Source organism: Schistocerca cancellata, chromosome 2 (assembly GCF_023864275.1).
Source record: "Schistocerca cancellata isolate TAMUIC-IGC-003103 chromosome 2, iqSchCanc2.1, whole genome shotgun sequence".
In the NCBI taxonomy this organism is placed as follows: Eukaryota; Metazoa; Arthropoda; class Insecta; order Orthoptera; family Acrididae; genus Schistocerca; species Schistocerca cancellata.
The window spans coordinates 691,194,087-691,214,283 of record NC_064627.1 but is presented as its reverse complement, the minus strand read 5'-3'; the positions used below and the strand labels follow the sequence as shown (position 1 = coordinate 691,214,283).

At 41.2% G+C, this 20,197-nt stretch overlaps 1 protein-coding gene across 1 annotated transcript in view; it reads left to right on the top strand.

Annotated features, from left to right (window-relative positions):
• The window catches only part of LOC126162448 (protein Gawky), a 294,019-nt gene that overhangs the window by 221,360 nt on the left and 52,462 nt on the right, over positions 1-20,197 (top strand). The gene's annotated exons all lie outside the window — the stretch shown is intronic.

Below are 20,197 nucleotides of genomic sequence, written 5' to 3'. Positions count from 1 at the left end.
TTGCTCAGTACTCTTTGTGTTTGTTTAGAAATTTCAAGCACAGCATTTGTAATCTTTTTAACCGGTCAAAATTTGGACTGCATAGAGAGGAGATAAAGCTTTTCGTAATCATAAGTTGTGTTTAAGTAAGACCTAATTTTTAGAGAAGAGTGGACCATTTGAAGCATTTGTCAACAATGGGAGGAGGGAACAGGTAGAACTGAATATTTATCGAGACTGATATTGAATTTAGCAATATTTTTCTGAAGCTGTGTAATTAAAAAAACAGTAGGACTCTCTTCTGGTTGTAGGCTGATTATTGTTCTGGTGGAAAACATATTTCCTAATTAGCACAGCACCAAGCATATGTGTTATGGACATACTTATTTATACAAATGTTTCAGCATAAATTTTGTATACTTTATCTATTGCAAGGAATTCATCCACTAACCTCACAACTTTCCACTGTTAGGCAATCTGCATTAGAGGAGCTGTAGTGAGGCTTTCGGTGTCTACTCAAGACTGCTCATCCTAAAAACCTAAGCATTATAAGATTGTGAGTCTTTCTTCATCTTTCCACCCATTTTGCCACCTGAGGACCATGTTAATTTGGATCAGCTTGTTATCTTGTTTTTATTCTTGTCTAGTATACTTTCACCTTCATATTTTGTAACATTCTTCTCCAATTTTACAGGAGCATACGGCAACCTGAAATTGTTATTTGAAAGTCACTTTGCTCGAAATCTCATTTCCTGTATTCCCATTTTCTGCAGATGCTTTAGTACTCTGGATCCTCTGTACTTTGGCTCTGTTGTTCACAAGAAACTTTATTACATGGTGAGTCAACATTTCCTGAACCATTCTGAGGTGTTTCAGAACAACGTAAGTCCTTCATTTCCTGGCAGTGGTCAGAGATCCTCTTCATCTGGTTGTACAATTCTTTGTTCACTTAGAATAATTTTCTCTTGTTCTTCAAGGTCCAAGCACCCACCTGAGAGTATCCTCTCTTGCAAAGGAGACTGGTTACAAATCTGTTGCGGGACCCATCCTAGAATACGTTTAAAGTGTTAGGTACCCATAGGAAATGGGATAATGGAGGATATTGAATTAACACAAAGAGGGGTAGCACAAATGATTAATTGACCTGTGGGAGAGTGTCACTGAGATGAAGATGACATTTAGCCAGCAGACACTTGAAAGTAGGTGCAAGCTATCATGAGAGAGCCTACTTAAAAAGTTTCAGGTATTGTGTTCAACTGATGGCTCAAGGAATACACTACAAACCCCTAAGTATCGCTCCTGCAGCAATTGCGAGGACAAGATTAGATTAATTATAGCACGCACAGAGGCATTTAAACAATCATTCTTTTCTTGGGAATAACTCTGCCATGCACTCCATAATGGTTTGCAAAAGTATGGATGTAAATGTAGACATAGAGAATACTTACTTCCACAAGTTCTGGCCTCCTAAGTAACACTGTTCTTACAAGGTTAGTCGCATATAAGGTTTCGGGGGGGGGGGGGGGGGGGGGGGGTTCACTGTCCGGTAATGTCTAAATTTTGCATTCAGAGAACGATTCTTCTTATTGTAGATGTTCATAATGAATTTGTATGCAAAAGCACTGTAATGTATTTCTGTTCCCATAGCTTCTTTTTCTGTCGGAACAGTTTCTACCCATTCACCAAGATGTTTAAAATAATCCAGTTTCTGAATTTTCCTTCCAATGCCATCCTTCTAGGTGTTGTCTTGATATTAGTCATGTATATTCTCTCTTCTCAATAGGCATTTGTAGACGAAGAAGTATCTGGATTTAGGGGGTTGATTACTTGCGTCATCTGCTTCATATGACTGTGCCATCTATAAATGCCAGACAGTCCATCTGTCTTCATTTTCAGCTTGCATTCCAATTGTAATTAACTCACTCCTTTCAGTTGGTGTCACCATTTCGTGATCACCTGATCAATTGCACGGTTAAAGAGCAAGGGGGAGACTTTGCCTGAACTTTACACCGGATTTTTAAAGTCTGTTTAATCAGATCACTGGTTTTACTGTCTAAACTCACTTCCTCCATAATTTAGAACAATGTTTATATATTTGCTGTGTCACATACTTTCTTGATGTCTATGAATGTGAACACAAAATTCTTGTTTCTCTGTTTGTGATACAAAATTATCAGTTTAAGTTTGAATGTTTATTCCATACATGATTTGTCCTTTCTGAAGCCGGTTTCAGTTTGAAGGTTTGTTCCATACATGATCTATCCTTCCTAAAGCCTCCTTGGCACACCAATTAATGGATTTAGTTGTCTTTTCATTCTCTGCAGAATGTCTTTTCACAAGATCTCACAGTTCACTAGTACTAACAATATTCCTCTGTAGGGTCGATTGGCGTCCTGATTTCATTCATTTTAATTGTAACTGAATGTTTTAGATGCTGCTTCAGTTTCTTGAATGAAAGTACTTGGCCAAGATCAGACAGTTTCCTTCCTTGTTACTAAAGCTGAGATTCATGGGATCATATCCAATTAAGTTAATCTCCAATGTACTGTAAAATTCTACTACATTGTTATTTCAGAAGAACTCTTTTACGTGAGTTAAACATTTATTCTCTTATTTTGTGTAATTCCCTGTAGTTTTGGCAATGCTTCTTTTTACTTCTTGGAAGTTCTTTAGAGTTTCTGAATTTTTCTGAGACTGCTAATAAACCCACTCTTTCTAACATTCTTCTAATTACCATGTACATTTTCTCCATTTCTTTAGACAAACACCGAGTGAGATGGTGCAGTGATTAGCACACTGAACTTGCTGTAGAGATGACGACAGTTCAAATCATCCCACCCCAAGCGCCTTGCTAGGTCGCCAGCACGTGTAGCCAGTCTGTGTGGTGGGGCTGTTATGTACCCTTCTGGCTGAACCCCCCTGGCAGTACAGGAATCACACTTCTGATAACTGTGCTGTTGCCTCCTCCTGTATGCATAGGAGTGGTTGCTTGTCTTCTGCAGCTTCGGAGCTCCCAGCAACAGCAGGCATGTCACACAGCTTTTGCTGTGGCTGGGTGGCGCCATGGGGAGAACCCCGATTGGAGAATTGGAGCATCAGGCTGGATTCTAGGCATATGAAATGTATTAAGCTCCAAAGAACTGGCTAGTCTTCCACAGCCATTTCTTTGATTGGCAATGGATCATTTAATGCTGCTTCTTATGACCCTGTGGCCTTCCTTCTCCTGGCTACATCCTGGGAGGAGAGCTAGGTTCGCTGGCTTGATGTGAAACGCTTTCCTCACTACCTGGTCGGCACTGATACTGATAGAGACATGTTTACTGTCACCAAACTGTTATGTCTCATGGAAAATGTTGAAGACTAGTTTGGAGAAGTGGCATGTCTCGGTAAGAAGCTGTCAGGTTCGCTGTTGATGACAACTACTTCTGCTGCCCAATCTGCTGCCCTTCATGCTTGTGACTCTCTTGGTGACATCTCGGTGTGCTTTATTCCCCACCAGTCTTTGAATATGATTCAGGGAGTCATTTTTCATAGGGACCTCATCCTTCAAACCGATGAGGTACTCCATGCCAATATGGAATAACAGGGCGTTCATTTTAAGGAAGGTCGTAAAGACAGTTGCATCGATATGGGTGCCTTTATTCTGGCATGTGAGCGTGTTACCCACCTGGAGGAGGTGAATTTTATGTGTAATCGGTGTGATGTGAAACCGTATGCCCCGCCACCCTCAAGGTGTTTTTGGTGCTTTCTTTTCATGCACATGTCTTCTTGCTGTACAGTGGACCCTCTATGTAGTGAATATGGACATCCAATCTATTAGGGGAGCCCCTGTGTTTTGCTGCCCTTGTGAGTGAACTGTCATGAGCATCACTCTCCATGCGTGTCAGATTGCCAAATTTATGAGAAGGAAAAAAACATACAGGAGTATAAATAAGCATCTCCTGGATCCCTCCCCAGGCATCTCCGAGGCCAGAGGCCTGCTGCCACAATTCGGCCTTGAGACCCCCACAGGTCATGTGCCTCAAACTTGCCTGCTCTCTTTCTGTTCTGGATCTTGCAGAAGCCTGCTCTCCCTCCATTCTCTGTCCTCCTCGACCCAAGAAAGAGAAGAAAAAGAAACATAAGTTCCTGGACAAGGCCCTCTGGTGCCCCTGGAGTTATTGTCTCCTCCTTCACAATCTGCATCTGACCTCTTATGTCACCCAATCCTAATTGGTTACGGATAGTGATCCGACAACGTGGTTAAACTTCAGGCCGTTCGCCTCCCATTTGGATCCCCTTCCGTGCTTATTCAGTGGAATTGTAATGTATACTACTGTCACCTCCCAGAGTAGCAATCGCTTACTTCCTTTTACTTGGCAGCTTGTGTTGTTCTCCAGGAATCTCATTTTATTGATACTAACTCACCAAACCTCATGGGTCAATGCTTTCTGTTGTGACTGGGTCGGCCCTTTGAGGGCTTCCTGGGGCATTTGCACGTTATCCGTGTAGACGACATTAGAATCCCCTTCCGTACCACATAGGAAGCAGTTGCCATCTGAGTCAACTTAAACTCTGCGGTCTATCTCCCTTCTGAGGGAGGCCATCTACACCTGCTGCCCTAGCTGTCCTATTGACCTTGTTTTTCATTTATATTTTTTAAGTATTTATTGGCACTTCTTAACAAAAAATGGGAATTAAATTTATGAATTATTTATTAATTATATGATTTTCATATAAACAAACACCATTAAGTGTACAAATGCTTTATTACTTAATTTTTACATAAAGTCTACAAAATAATCACTTTAACAGCTCTTAACTTTACATGTTTGTTAAAAATCCACAAAACTATAGATTGTCATCGACAATTCAGATTTTTTGCTAAGTATTTACGAGATAAATCCTCTTCGAACACAAAATGAACAATAAACTTTTGACGTAAGATGTTAATCATCTCTTACCACAGCACATTGTTGGCCGAATGGAATAATGTGTTCTTGACAACCTCCACAAACATGAGTTGTCTTATGATGTCCAGCATAGGGACACTCTTGACATCTTTTTTGTACATCTTGGACTCTGGCAGTTGATTATTGTGAAGATTCTCCAGTAAATTCTCTGATTCAAAGTGCTTGGCAGTTGAGGTATTTCTTGTCGGACACTGATGAGCATACGGCCTAGTGTTTTTATGAAATTACGACGCTTTCGGTTTCTATTATTATTGATTGCTGAACAATAGCAGTATTTATGCTGGCCATGTTCAGTATTGCTTAGAAAAGAGTCTGAAGCCATTTTTTGAGTTGTGACTTACATCATAAGTAGCTGACAGCTCATCTGCAACGTCAACTCCATCTTTCATAGAATTATAAAACATGTTTATCTCTGGTTTCTTTTTATCTCCTGTTGATTCATCAATTTCACCAATGTGGTGAACTCTAGACATGAGCAACATCAATTTCACCAGTGTGGTGAACTCTAGACATGAGCAAAACGACTTTGTTTTTCTTGTATATGAGAAACAAGTGTAATATCCTTTTGGAAACCAAACTAAGATGAGTAGATTACTCTACCACAAGTTTTGCAAAATTCGTGAGGGATTTGCCTCTTGTTCTTGCGTACTGTTGCCACAGAAGTTAGCCTGTGTTATTTCAGCAGATGTGACACTAGTTTATAGCTTGTAAACCAGTTATCAAAAGCCACATTACAGCTTCTTTTTGAAATGGGTTGCACTGGCCAATTCACCACATCAAATGGTTTATTACTCAGTGGAAATGATCCCTCTAGCTGCTTCTCAGGATATATTTTGTGGTTGATGATGCAGATATTCTTTGCGTTGACCAAGGCAAATATTTTTATGCCATATTTGGCCAGTTTTGATGGAATGTATTGACTAAATGTGCACCTGCCCGTGAATGCAATCAGCATTTCCTCTGTGGTTGTATATTCTCCTAGGACATAGGCTTTCTTGCAGTTTTCAACAAATATTTCAAATACCTAACATATTGGTGCTAAGTTATCCAGCTGTTTTCATTCTTCAAGTGTGGATCTATTGTCAAAATGAAGACCACTTTGAATAAAATGAAAACGTTGCTGTCTCATTGTCAGCCAAAATATTTCAATGTCTGTTCCGTCTGAAGCCCATAGGTCACTGGTGTTCTGCCTACCAGATCGGCGGTAAAATCCAGCAATGTACAAGAAGTCTGTATAAGCCTTAAGCTCTCTCATGATCATTTTCTTCATAAAATAGTGATTTGCAACTACTTTACAAGCTGCTTTCCTTTCTGCAATTTGCAAGTTTGTGTATTTCAAGATAATACTAAGCCTCTCCCCGATGTTATTCAATCTGTATATTGAGCAAGCAGTAAAGGAAACAAAAGAAAAATTCGGAGTAGGTATTAAAATTCATGGAGAAGAAGTAAAAACTTTGAGGTTCGCCGATGACATTGTAATTCTGTCAGAGACAGCAAAGGACTTGGAAGAGCAGTTGAACGGAATGGACAGTGTCTTGAAAGGAGGATATAAGATGAACATCATCAAAAGTAAAACGAGGATAATGGAATGTAGTCAAATTAAGTCAGGTGATGCTGAGGGAATTAGATTAGGAAATGAGACACTTAAAGTAGTAAAGGAGTTTTGCTATTTAGGGAGTAAAATAACCGATGATGGTCGAAGTAGAGAGGATATAAAATGTAGACTGGCAATGGCAAGGAAAGCGTTTCTAAAGAAGAGGAATTTGTTAACATCGAGTATAGATTTAAGTGTCAGGAAGTCGTTTCTGAAAGTATTTGTATGGAGTGTAGCCATGCATGGAAGTGAAACATGGACGATAACTAGTTTGGACAAGAAGAGAATAGAAGCTTTCGAAATGTGGTGCTACAGAAGAATGCTGAAGATAAGGTGGGTAGATCACGTAACTAATGAGGAGGTATTGAATAGGATTGGGGAGAAGAGAAGTTTGTGGCACAACTTGACTAGAAGAAGGGATCGGTTGGTAGGACATGTTTTGAGGCATCAGGGGATCACAAATTTAGCATTGGAGGGCAGTGTGGAGGGTAAAAATCGTAGAGGGAGACCAAGAGATGAATACACTAAGCAGATTCAGAAGGATGTAGGTTGCAGTAGATACTGGGAGATGAAGCTTGCACAGGATAGAGTAGCATGGAGAGCTGCATCAAACCAGTCTCAGGACTGAAGACCACAACAACAACAACTAAGCATATTTTAATTGCAACCTAGACTCCAGCTTTCAAGTTCTGTCTTTGCTAATCTTGCCACTAAACTCATGCCAGGTACCTGCCTGATGATATTTTCAGAACGGGGCCGAATTTGTTGTTGAGGTGGATCTTTGCACCACTTGGATCCATCTTTACCAAAATAGAATGAACTGCGTACCTGATTTCCCAATTGCTCGACTAATTCTAGTAACGCAGCATTGAGGGCAGTATTTTGTAGCTCATTTAGCGTTATGTTATCTTCATTGTCACTGCCTTCACATGAATCTTGCTCAGTACTACTACTGCCACTGCGCTCATTACACAATCTTCATTTTCACTCCCATCTGTCGTAAGACAATTTTTACTGTCTGGTGATTCCACCAGCCAACGACATATACACTCAGCATCCCTTTCATTATCCATTTTGACTATGCCAAAAAACACATAACATTCATGTAAAAACGTTAATTGCAAAATGGCACAGAAATACTATTTCGCGGTTGTGCAAGGATCACAAATACCCTCTTTCCATTTGCACTCATTATCTCCTTTCATGGACGGTAATAGACTGAGTGCATGCACGCATTAGGGAGTTCAATAATTACAGTTTCGACAATATGCAACTGCGCAACAAGGAACTGCCAACAAAACAAAATGAGTGGGGTCAAATTGACCCCACCACATCCTCACTGAGTTAATACCCATCACTCTTTGTGGGGCAGTGCTTTTTCGTCTAATAGGGGGCTCCTCATTGACCAATTCCATGCAGTCCACGACCTATGCCTTCTTCATGATGATTCCTCTAGTCATTTTAGTGCCGTGCATGGCACTTTTTCTTGCCATTGATTTTGCACTCGCTTGCTGTCACCCTTCTTCCTTCCTTACACTGGTTGCCACAAGATGATCGCGATAGTGACCATTTTCTGTTGATTCTCTCATTCCCTTCCCCCCTCCCGATGGGCAGATTATTCCACTGGGGTTTCCATTGTGCTGATTGGCTTCTTCATGGTGATTTGTGAAGATAGGCAAATATTTTAAAATGTTATTCTACAAGTAAAACTAAAGAAAAAAGTTCATATAAACATAGATCCCCAAATGTTAGAGTTATGGCTAATAAGTGTTTGCGTGAAATTTAGCAGCTTCGCTAATATGAAGCTATTGCAAAACTGTACGAGGTTAAAGTAAAGTACGATTTCCATTTATTTTGTTGTTGTTGATCTGGCGAATCTAAGAAACAGTCCCAGATATGTATCTGCAGTAGTTTTCCAGAACATCCAGAGAAGCAAATGTGTAATTTTGTAAAATTTTTAATTTTTTAATTACTTGGCCCAATTTGTGCATTTGTCTGGAATTCAAAAAACAGAGTTTTCAACAGAAGTTGTAGAGCATTTAATTTTGGAAAAATGATGGTAATGATGTTAGATAATCTGCTTTCTTACCATAGCACAAGTGAATTCATGTTAAACCGGAAAAAACAAGGCTCAGTGTTAAGGAAGTTGTACAGCATACACACAATTTCACAATGAATGTTTAAAAACGTCTCCACCAAGTTCAGCATATTTAGCTGCACGTTATGAGTAGATTCTGTTGCGTGTTTCAGTTTCACAGGGTTGCTCTTTATTTTGTATGTTGCATTCATAACGCGAGCAAGTAATGCCTCGCGTGTATTGACTTCATTCTCATAAACTATGTCTATGTCTTTCATACATACACAAAAATCCATTGGTGTTGAATCAGGCGATCTGGATGGTCACAGACGTGTAGCACCATGACCAATCCATTTCGGGGGAAAATGTTCATTTAAATGTGTAGTAACAGCGTTGGTGAAATGAGGAGGTATGCCATCATGTTGAAAATACATTTGCAATCACGTAGCAGGTGGAACATCTTCGAGCAAGCGAAGCATTTCTTGTTGAAGGAATTGTAAGTATGTCTCGCCAGTTAGACGTCCTGGGAAACAGTTAGACATCCTGGGAAAATGAATAATCCAATAAAGCGCGTGTTGATTATACCACACCACACATTTATGCCAAATCACTGCTGGAAATTGCGATGCACTGTTGCATGTGGGTTTGCTTTAGACCATATATGCATGTTATGTAAATTGTTTATACCATCTCAAGTAAACTGTGCCCCATCAGTAAATAAAATGTATTTGTGTAACCACCGATTGGTATTTAACCAGTTGCACAACTCCAAGTGAGGGGAGGATCTCACAGATGTAAATGATGCACTTTTTGTTTATGTTAAGGATACAGATTATTGTCTTCAGTGTACACCATACCTTAGATTGTGAAATGCCTAATCGTTGAGAGATGTGTTGTGTACTGGTACCCGGGCTACACTGAACAGCATCCATAATATCCTCCTCATTGTCTTCACACATCGAGTGCTTGTACTGATTATGAATGCTACATAGAGAACCTGTCTCCTGTAACATTCAAAATACTCCACTAATGGTTCGTGCATTCGGAATCCTCAGAGTTGGATAACATATACGACATTCGTTAACTGCAGCCATAGCATTACCATCACTTTTGCCATAAACAAACACCATACCCGTATATTCCTGTGTTGTAAATTTGAAAGGCATTCCTATTTCATAAATAATCTATAAACTACCCCAATGGCCTTGCTGCAATGGTGACAATGGTTCCCATCAGATCACCGAAGTTAAGTGCTGTCGGGCTAGGCTAGCATTTGGATGGGTGGCCATCCGGTCTGCCGAGCGCTGTTGGCAAGCGGAGTGCACTCAGCCCTTGTGAGGCAAATTGAGGAGCTACTTGATTGAGAAGTAGCGGCTCTGGTCTTGGAAACTGCGTATGGCAGGAGAGCAGTGTACAAACTGCAACAGATACTATGTGATTTCACTTAAAAACACTGTTGTTATTATGTTCTGTCACTGAACAATACAGAAAACGAACTTGTTTCGAGGTTAGGAAATGACTGAAACAACCAGCAAACGGTTGCCAACAGTGACATAAACTTTTCTACATTCTTAATGGAAAGTAAACAAATTTACTTGTATAATTATCTTTGCTTCTCTGGATGTTCTGGAAAACTACTGCAGATACGCGTCTGGGACATATTTTATTAGATTCACCTGACCAATAACAACAAAATATATGAAAATCATGCTTTACTTCAACCTCGTACAGCTTTGCGATGGCTTCATATTAGTGAAGTTGCTAAATTTCAGGCAAAATCTTTTACTATCTGTAACTTGGTAACTAAGCATTTGTGGACCTACCGTATTTACTCGAATCTAAGCCGCACTTTTTTTCCGTTTTCTGTAATCCAAAAAACCGCCTGCGGCTTAGAATCGAGTGCAAAGTAAGTGGAAGTTCTGAAAAATGTTGGTAGGTGCCGCCACAACTAACTTCTGCCTTCGAATATGTGTAGCGCTACACGGGCATGCTTTGCAGGCACAAAGATAAATACTGGCGCCAAAACGTCTGCATCAGTAAAAAAATTAAAAAAAGGTGGAAGACGAGCTTTTTTCTCCGCCCCGAGTTTCGAACCACTGCATTTTCGTACATTATCCGACAAAGTAAATACAAATTCCGTATTGTTCATCTTCGAATGTAGCAGCATTTCTATGTACTACGAAAATCCGACTGGCAAGACTGTTTGGGATGTTTGTCAATATGGCCAACTCTACGTTCTGAATTTTTTCCTAACTGTCAGAAGAGATGCTTGCTAATAGGAACTTTTATGAATTGTGAATCACACGCAGTATTCTCTTTACCATAAGAATAATACGAATATAAACATTTTACCATGCATTCTTTCGTATTTGCTGCTATCTCATTTAAATTCTGTCTGCCTAATAAAATACGAAACTAGAGTGAGACAACAACAAACGCGGAAGAATATACATATCATGTAATGTTTTTATTCGTATTATTCTTATGCCTAATAGTGATACAGTCAGAATTGAAGCACGGCAATTGACTAGATTTTTAAATCTAAGATGACTAATTTCAGTGCAGAATATAATGTACTAAAGAAGCGTCTGCAAAGATTTTCAAACTGAGAAAAATTTTTGCTAAACTCTCGTTCAGAACATCTTCTATCATACGCAGCCTATTATTTGGTTCTTGTTGTTCATTACCAAAGAAAGCAGCAGTGTAAGTAACAACAAATAGCAGTCTCTTGTCATTGTTTCGATAATGAGACGATTCCTCTCTTTTTTTTTTTTTAATTGTAAGCGCCTAAGCGGCGGTAGCGCGCACAAAAGCAAGCCATGCCGCGAAAGGTGACAGGTCGTAAACACTCATTATCAGAATGCGACAAACAATGCATGACAGTACAGTAATGCATTTTCAGCTTAGAGTGACGTAAACACCTATAACAAAGAGAACGGCACTTATCAGATCAAAGAGAAATAAGCAATCAATTCAAACCAGACGAAGCACGTGAAAAAAGAAGGGTACCCGTATAAATATGGACGGAGCGACTGACGCCTGGTGCCTGGTGCAGCTTAACTGCTAAGCTTACGACTCGAACCAAACTACTGTAGCTGTATCGTCATTTATTCGACCTAAATTGTGTCTCATATTACAATGGACCAACTTTGTTTCGATTTGGAGGTGTGGCCTAAAACTTTTCTCACCTCTTGAATTTCGAGTCTCAAACTTCAGGTGCGGCTTAGATTCGGGAAAATTTTTTTCCTTGATTTCGAGTCTCATTTTTCAGGTGCGGCTTAGATTCGAGTAAATACGGTATGTTTATATGAACTTTCTTCTTTAGTTTTACTTCTAGAATAACATATTTTAATATTTGTGTGTGTATGTGAATCACCCTGTATATGCCTCCCAGATTTTGCTTACACCTTCTTCGTCATGTTGTATTAGTGAAATTGTTTGTGATCTGTCCAATAGGATAATTTACACTGCTGGCATTGCTGTTCCCTGCTTGCTGGCCCCTATTTGCTGCCAGCCAGTTTCACGGTAGAGCATGACCATTGCCACTGCCATCTGATTGTTTGCAGCATCTTAAACGTCACCCGTCCCTCACCGGTGTTATTACTTAAATGTCTTCATGCCAAAGCTTGTTGCTTAGTAAAACACTGTAAGCAGGTGTGTTGGGAATAGTTTGCTTCCTCCATAGGTTCTTCTGCCACGTATCGCAGGCATGGGCTACACTTTGCACCCTGCCAGGTTGTCAGTAGCATCCTTCCAGGTGGCCGTTGTACAGATCCATCAGTTCTCGCAGAACACTGTGGAGCCCATTTTGTAATGGCATTGGTGTCAGCCTCCTATCCGACTGCCTTCCTTGTCCAGAAAGAGCGGGCTAAAGCTTCCCACTTACTTTTTACCCCTTGTCAGGCAGAATCTTACAATGAATCTTTTACTGAATGGAAACTACTTCTGGCCCTTTCCTCTTCCCACAAATCACACTGTGGTCCTGATTACATCCATAACCAGTTGCTTCAACATGTCAATCCTCCACAATGACAGCATCTCCTCCAGGCATTCAACCATATTTTGCTCCAAGGCATTTTCCCCTATCAGGGAAGGACAGTATTATGATTCCTGTCCTTCCAAGAGCAACAAGGATCCATCGTCCCTAGATAGTTACCATCCCATCAGTTTGACCGATGTCCCCTGCAAGTTACGTAAGGAAATGGTGGCTCGTCGGCTCAGTTGGGTACTGAATCTCGGGTCCTTTTATCACCTTACCAGCATGGCTTTCTGGAGGGACAGTCTAAGATGAATCATTTGCTTTAATTGTAAACACAGTTTGGCAGGCCTTCCCTCAGCATCGCCAACTTGTTGCAGTTTTCTTTGATCTTCGTAAGGCCTCACTTATGTCCATGTGTGTTCCTGTCCCACTGGTCATTCAGAGTCCGGATTTACACCTGTTTCAACTTTCCATAGACCCAGGAGAATGGCATTCCACAGGGCTCCATATTAGTGTCTTTCTTTCTCTCATTGCTATTAATGAATGTGTGGCCTCTACTGGACCATTGGTCACCTCTGCTCTGTACGTGGATGATTTCTGTGTTTGGACTAGCTCCCACTTGGTGGCCTCTGCAGAATGACGACTCCAGGGTTGTCTGGCATGCCTGTACATGGACACACTTGCACTGTTTTCAAAACTGTCTGCTTAGGTCAAGGGTGGTGCATTTTTGTTGCCATACTGTGGTCCATCCTGATCAGCAGCTGTGCCTGTTCGCCCACAACCTGACAGTGCGCCTGCGCCTGCACCTGCACCTCCACCTCCATCTGTCCCGTCCCGTCCCGTCCCTTCTCCCATGACCCCTCCAGGGGGAGATTTGCGGCTTTGTCATATACCTTTTTGCACAATTGTGGCTTCGTAAACTTCACACACTGGAGACTCGCACCACATGGTGTTCTTCCTTCCGCATCTCCCGATGGGAATCAACCATCCTTTGCCGTCTCGGCATCAGCCATAGTAGGTTGATCTGTGGTTTTTTACCCTGCAATGAGCTGCCCCTCATTTGTAGTTGCCTTGTCCCCACCCCCTCACAGTAATTCATTTTTTGCTGGACTGCCCTCATCTTTTGGCCCTTCACACTAAATATACCCCTGCCCATCCTTGTCCTGGGTGTTAGCGGGCGGCCTCACACGGCTACATCTGTCCTGTTTTCTTCGTGAAAGTAATTTTTCCTCCAGTCCTTGAACTTCCCTGTGAAATTGGAGTTCGTGGTTAACATTGGCATTGGTTATGGAGGCCCCAGCCTTTGCCTCCACACTGGTCAGTACTGCCCCCCCCCCCCCCCCCGCCCCTTTTACCCAGGTTTTTCCTGGTCTTTTGTGCCATTTTGTTTTGCCTTTTCTTGTGTATTCTCTGCCTGGTGTTGTCCCAATTTTGTCGTAATAATGTAGTGACGTGATGATCAGGAAAGGTTGGTGGCAGTGCTGGTGCTCCAACTCTTGTAGTGGTAGCATTTGTGGGGTGCCCTGCTCTTGCTTTTCCTCCAGCTCTCATTTTCTTTCCTCTTTCTGCTACCCTGACATTCATTTTACCTCTTCGTTTGCCCGTATTCCCTTCTCGTTGACTAGACTGTGCTGTTCGTGTAGCTCCTCCCTTGATTCCTGCCACCTTGTGACCGATGGTCACCTCCCCCAATCAACCAACCAACTAATAATTCTGAGGGAAGGTCATCTACTCTCAATGCTTTGTTTCCACTTAGATCTTCCATTGCTCTGTCAAATTATTCTTGTAGTATCAAAATACCCGTCTCATCTTATTTACTTCCTCTTCCATGATTACAATATTGCTGTAAAGTTCATTTACCTTGTGTACCTCTTTTATGAATTCCTTCCACCCTTTGGCTTCCTCGTCATGGCTTAGTACTGGCTTCCCATATGAGCTCGTGATATTCACGCAGTTGCTTTTCTCCAAATGCCTCTATAATTTTCCTATTTGCTACATTTCCCGTAGTCATGCATGCTTTGACAATGTTAGGTGTGTTCTTTAGCCGTTCCTGTGTTGAGATTTTGTATTTTCTTTGTCATTTTTTAGATAACTTATTCCTTCTACATGCTTCAGTTGATGCTTTCCTGTATTTTCTCCTTTCGTGAATCAAATTCTATATCTCCTGTCTTATACAAGGAATTCTTCTAGGCCTCATCTTTTTACCTATTTGACCTTCTGTTGCTTCACCATTTCGTCTCTGAGCTACCCATTTGTCCTGTGTCGCATTGCTTGCTCTCAGTATAAGTAGTATTTTAGTTTGCTGTAGTCTTTGGAGCATTTTGACCTTTATTTTGGAAATAAAATGATTAGAGTCTAAATCTGAGGGCTTTGGCATTTTGATTTTCCTTGTTTGCATGTTGTGAGATCACCAAATGATAAATCTTAAATGCTCCTAGTTAAGCATTGTGAGATACCCATTCTTATTATTTTTTTTTTTATGATTTCATTATCAGATCTAAACTGTGTTCCACCATTCATTGGCGATACTAATTAATCCTGTGGAGGGATATAGTCCCTAATAATCTTCCTGAATTTCTTTCTTCCAGTTTGAACATTTAATTCTCAAAGAACTATGTTGATGTTCTTAAATAAAATCTTGAGCAACGTCGCTTCCAGGTCTTTCCAAATTTTTCTACTTTCTGTGGCTGTTCTTTTAGTCTTGATTTATGGCAGTATTAGCAGTGACTAAAGAAGTGTATCTCATTTGCGTCTATAAAGTGTGGAGATCCGACTATTCTGGAACTGAAGTCAGTGATAACTCACAGGATTTGTTTATTGACTTTAGAACCTCCTCCAGCGTGAGTTAATTCTTTATTACTCTCTTGCCTGGCTTTCTGTTCAGAAATTCTTTGTTACTCTTTTGCCTGGCCTTACGTTTGGAATGTTCTCATTGCTGTCTTGATTGGGCTTCCGGTCAGAATGCTTTATAATGATCTTGTGTTAGGCCACAGTATCTGTAAGTTTTCAGTTTTCCTGGTTTTTGAGGAGTAATTTAACTCTGGAGGCAGCAAACTTCGACACTTGTACTTTTCAAAGTTTGTGTATTGCAGGATCTGAGGGTCTTAGACGATTGTAGATTGTCTACCACCTGGAAGAGTACACTCTTTGACAAACTTTGTCATCGTTCTGAATTGAATGACCACTGTTGGACACAAAAGTGTCAGCAGGGTTAAAATAGGCTGTTAGCATCCCAGGTACCTCCATGTGTGTTCAAGCTACTCTAGCTTCTTTAGGCACAAACCTTCTCCTTTCTGTGGTCTTCGACCTGTCTGCGGGGCTACTTAATTCTCCTGAAGTGATGACACTGTTCTAGCTTTTGAAACTATTAGTTCCTTCCTGGGGAAGAAGGGGGGGTAAGTTGGGAAAGACTAAAAAGGAAGGGCAGTCACTTAGACCCCAAGATGGGAGGGGCACACTTGTGAGGTCGATGGTACACAAGGATAGTCTCGTCACTTTTGCTTTTATTTGTGTGTATTGACAGTAAATATTTCTCTCCTCAAATTCATAAATCTGAACACTCAAAAATAAAAATTATTTTAAAAATCTGGGTTTATGATACAGCTTGTCTTACCAAGTTGACTTAGTAAACTTGAAAGCTGTAAATATAGAAACTCGGGAGAATTGGTGGATGGTTGTGGTTAATGTGGTTGCTGCCAACTAGCTGCATAAAAGCTTGCTGCACGTCTTTATTGTTGTTGCTGTTTGATTCTTTCTGCTGCAGCGTTACTATTTGCACAGTGGCAGTTCTTGAGATGGACTTACTGCATTTGTACTAAACATCTTCACTTTTTTGTGTTTGTAATGACACAAATTTTACATCATAATTGATGCAAGCATCTGCTTTTGGCAGCTACGTAACAACACTGAAGGGTGGAAGGAAAGATGTTACATCATATACTAATGCACTATCTGGTAATAAAAAGAATGAAGTTTGTCCATGTCTGTAACTGAAGATAGTTGCCATGCTAATGATAAACACTGCCAGACAAGTCCCACATTCCTCGCCATTATCTTACTAGAGCAGACAAGTAAGTCTTCATCCAGTTTGTAGTTTAGTTGAAGCTCAGCACTCACTGTGCCTGATGTGCAGCAGTTTTGCCACCCTGAGGACTTGCAGCCATCCAATGACACTGTATGGTGGTGGTGGTGGTGGTGGTGGTGTGGTAATATGTTCACATTTGATGGGAAGTGATAAAGGAACCATTGATGGATAATCAAATAAAGAGAAACTTTGTAATTTCTTGAATTGTGGGGATCTCATTATATGGAAGATATTTTTGTCTGTAAGGTGCTGAGGGGAGGAAACAAAGTTGGAAAAGTTCTGAACAAGTGAATTCTAGATAGGTTAAAGATACAGTAAAAGACTTGCAGAATACTGTGCTAAAATATATACCAAATTTGCACTGTAAATAGAAAAAAAGCTACATAAATCAACTGTGAAAGACAGCATAGCTTCGTGTAGAACTTGTTGAGGTAACAAACTGAGTTTGATTGGACCTAATTACAGGGACAATCTGTTACGTAGCAAATGAGTAAAGTAACTAGTAAGGAGTACTTGGATTTAATTCCTAGCAAGCATGTGGGGTTTTGTGTGTAGCACTGTTCAGTCAGTTAATACAAATAATTCAATGACTGCATAGTTCGCAACACTGTGCTCTTTCGTGTGTGATGTTGCATGCTTCATGATAGTGCCTGCTGGTGGTATTTTAGTCCGCTTGGCACACCTGCTGCATAATACAAGGGGATGGAACCTTAATAGTGGCAACTATTTATTTAATAACGTGTGCAAAATGGATAAATGTTTCAGAGAATGCCATTATTCTTCATGTCTACTTATTTATCTTTCAATGTTGTCTCCCTGGCAATGGAAGCATTTCTCCCAGTGAGAGACCAGTTTGTTGATACTGTCACTATAGAATGTTTGACTTTGTTGATGGAGCCACAACCTCACATCTGCTTGCACTGCTTTATCATTATCGAAGCATTCTTTACGTTTTGGAAACATGAAAATCAGGTGGGTCCAACTCAGGATTGTATGGTGGATAATCGATGAGTGCAAACGCAAGGTATCAGATCGTTACAGATGTCACAGCTCTCATTTTGGTGTGGCATGTCATGCTGAAGGAGAGGTGCTCAATGTGTGGATGAACTCTTCGAATTTGAAACTCTGTAACATGACGCTGTTTCTCATGCACCGACATACACTACTGGCCATTAAAGTTGCTACACCAAGAAGATACGCAGATGATAAACGGGTATTCATTGGACAAATATACTAGAACTGACATGCGATTACATTTTCACGCACTTTGGGTGCATAGATCCTGAGAAATCAGTACCCAGAACAACCACCTCTGGCCGTAATAACTGCCTTCATACGCCTAGGCATTGAGTGAAACAGCTTGGATGGCGTGTACAGGTACAGCTGCCCATGCAGCTTCAACACAATACCACAGTTTAATCAAGAGTAGTGACTGGTGTATTGTGACAAGCCTGTTGTTCGGCCACCATTGACCAGATGTTTTCAATTGGTGAGAGATCTGGAGAATGTGCTGGCCTGGGCAGCAGTAGAACATTTTCTGTATTCAGAAAGGCCCGTACAGGACCTGCAACATGCGGTCGTGCATTATCCTGCTGAAATGTACGGTTTCGCAGGGATCAAATGAAGGGAAGAGCCACGGGTCGTAACACATCTGAAATGTAACGTCCACTGTTCAAAGTGCCGTCAATGTGAACAAGAGGTGACGGACACGTGTAACCAGTGGCACCCCATACAATCACGCCGGGAGATACGCCAGTATGGCGATGACGAATACACGCTTCCAATGTGCGTTTACCGCGATGTCGCCAAACACGGATGCGATCATCATGATGCTGTAAACAGAACCCGGATTCATCCGAAACAATGATGTTTTGCCATTCGTGCACCCACTTTCTTCGTTGAGTACACCATCGCAGGCGCTCCTGTCTGTGATGCAGCGTCAAGGGTAACCGCAGCCATGGTCTCCAAGCTGATAGTCCATGCTGCTGCAAACGTCATCAAACTGTTCGTGCAGATGGTTGTTGTCTTGCAAACGTCCCCATCTGTTGACTCAGGGATCGAGACGTGGCTGCGCGATCCGTTACAGCCATGCGGATAAGATGCCTGTCATCTTGACTGCTAGTGATACGAGGCAGTTGGGATCCAGCACGGCGTTCCGTATTACCCTCCTGAACCCGCCGATTCCATATTCTGCTAACAGTCATTGGATCTCGACCAACGCGAGCAGCAATGTCACGATATGATAAACCGCAGTTGCGATGGGCTACAATTCGACCTTTATCAATGTCGGAAATGTGATGGTACGCATTTCTCCTCCTTACACGAGGCATCAGAACAACGTTTCACCAGGCAACGCCGGTCAACTGCTGTTTGTGTATGAGAAATCGATTGGAAACTTTCCTCATGTCAGCACGTTGTAGGTGTCACCACCGGCGCCAACCTTGTGTGAATGCTCTGAAAAGCTAATCATTTGCATATCACAGCATCTTCTTCCTGTCGGTTAAATTTCGCGTCTGTAGCACATCATCTTTGTGGTGTAGCAATTTTAATGGCCAGTAGTGTAGTTACGTTCCACACTGCCACATTACATGCTATAGTTCGGAGTTATCTGGCAACAGAGGGCTACACATATGAAGAAATGAAGAATAGAGATGTAGAATGTTAGTAATGTTTATTTTATTTAAAAATCTTTGAGAACTTACAAATAAAAAATTCAGAGATATTACTTTTCAACACACCAGTCATCAGCATTGTGCATATCCAATTGCCAGCGATGTGGAAGGTAGAATAACCTCAGCAGCGCCAGTTGTGTTGATAGTTAGAGTTTGCTGGTCTATTGCAGAAAGTTTCTCCACTTGTGTGTCTAAGCTGTTACTTCTTGGAATATAGTCTGCGACCAGCTTAGTGAAAGAAGTGGTGTAACATTCTGCAGTACCCGCCCATTATTTTGCGGGACAGCACTGTGACTAATTTGTTTAGTCAATGGAGCTGGGAAGTTCTGAACCACGCACCACACTCTCTGGACTTACGGCTTGTGACTACAACTTGATTCCTAAATTGAGGGAAGCACTTCATGGCATTTGCTTCACAACTGGTAAGAGAGATTCATCGGGCAATAGACCGCTCCACACCAACAGTCAAAACAACTGCTACTACTAAGTATAGCCTACAACCTCCACATTGGTGGCAACAGCTTGAGGTGTTACCTGTGTTCTGCCTCAGCTAATTGCAGTTAGATTAAAATTCAGAGCTGGAAGGATACATGACCATTAGTATGATCACCCTGCTTTACTGTGCTCAGGTACCGTGCTTATTCTTATTGACTTCATCTCCGTAGTCTGAAATCGAGGCTGAAAATGTAACTCATAGCTCTCTCTCAAATCCACACAATAAGACTTGTAGCTTCTTCATGAAACATTACACTTTTAACTGAATAAGAGAGCTGGAGACACTGCTTTTAATACATTTCTGTCCATAAATATGTTAAACTAACTGAACAGACTTTCCACTTCATGGGATATGGGCAGAATGA